A 995-nucleotide genomic window follows, 5' to 3' on the forward strand; every position below is an offset into this window, starting at 1 on the left:
AGGCTGAGGCTTTCCCCTTTTCATCACCATGGCTAGTAGGCACTGATAGACCTACCTTTCAGGAATCTAATTCCCTTTTAAATCTGTCTGTGTTTGCAGCCATCACTACATCCTCTGGTAGTGAATTCTACATTTAATCACTCATTCTGTAAAGAAGGTGTGATTGGGTGTAGGTTTTTTTTGTTCATCCTGAATCTGCTGTCCATCAAATTCATTGGATGCCCTCATGTTCTAAAATTTTGGAAGAGGGAGAAAAAGTTCTCTCTAGCTGTTGATTACACACACTAAATAATCCACTGGCAATCCGCTTTCAAAGCACTTTCCAACTGGATTTTGCCCATTCACACAGTAAAATTCAGTTGGAAAGTGCCCTGAAAGTGAATTGAAAGTGGATTATTTAGTGTGTGGTCCTGGTTCAACCCTGTCCCCAAACTTACATTCTGTACTACACACGAGTTCACCCCCGTAATTATCTCAGGGTATTTTTACATTCTGAACTACACTCGAGTTCACCCCTAATTAACTCGGGGTATTTTTACATTCTACACTACACTCGAGTTCACCCCTGTAATTATCTCAGGGTATTTTTACATTCTGCACTGCACACGTGTTCACCCCTGTAATTATCTCAGGGTATTTTTACATTCTATACTACATACGAGTTCACCCCCGTAATTATCTCAGGGTACTTTTACATTCTGAACTACACTCGAGTTCACCCCTAATTATCTCGAGGTATTTTTACATTCTACATTACACTCAAGTTCACCCTCGTAATTATCTCAGGGTATTTTTACATTCTACACTACACGCACACGTGTTCACCCCTGTAATTATCTCAGGGTATTTTTACATTCTATACTACATACATCCCTTTGATTTCCCCCCTTAATTTTTTTTGGGTTTTTTTTTTTTCCCCCCCCCCCCCCGCATTACATTAAGATCACCCTGGTTTTGCCGCACACTTGTCCCGGGATAAATGGATGCTGTTATAA

This window comes from Gekko japonicus, unplaced genomic scaffold, assembly GCF_001447785.1.
Source record: "Gekko japonicus isolate JY-2015 unplaced genomic scaffold, Gekko_japonicus_V1.1 scaffold2748, whole genome shotgun sequence".
Classification (NCBI taxonomy): Eukaryota; Metazoa; Chordata; class Lepidosauria; order Squamata; family Gekkonidae; genus Gekko; species Gekko japonicus.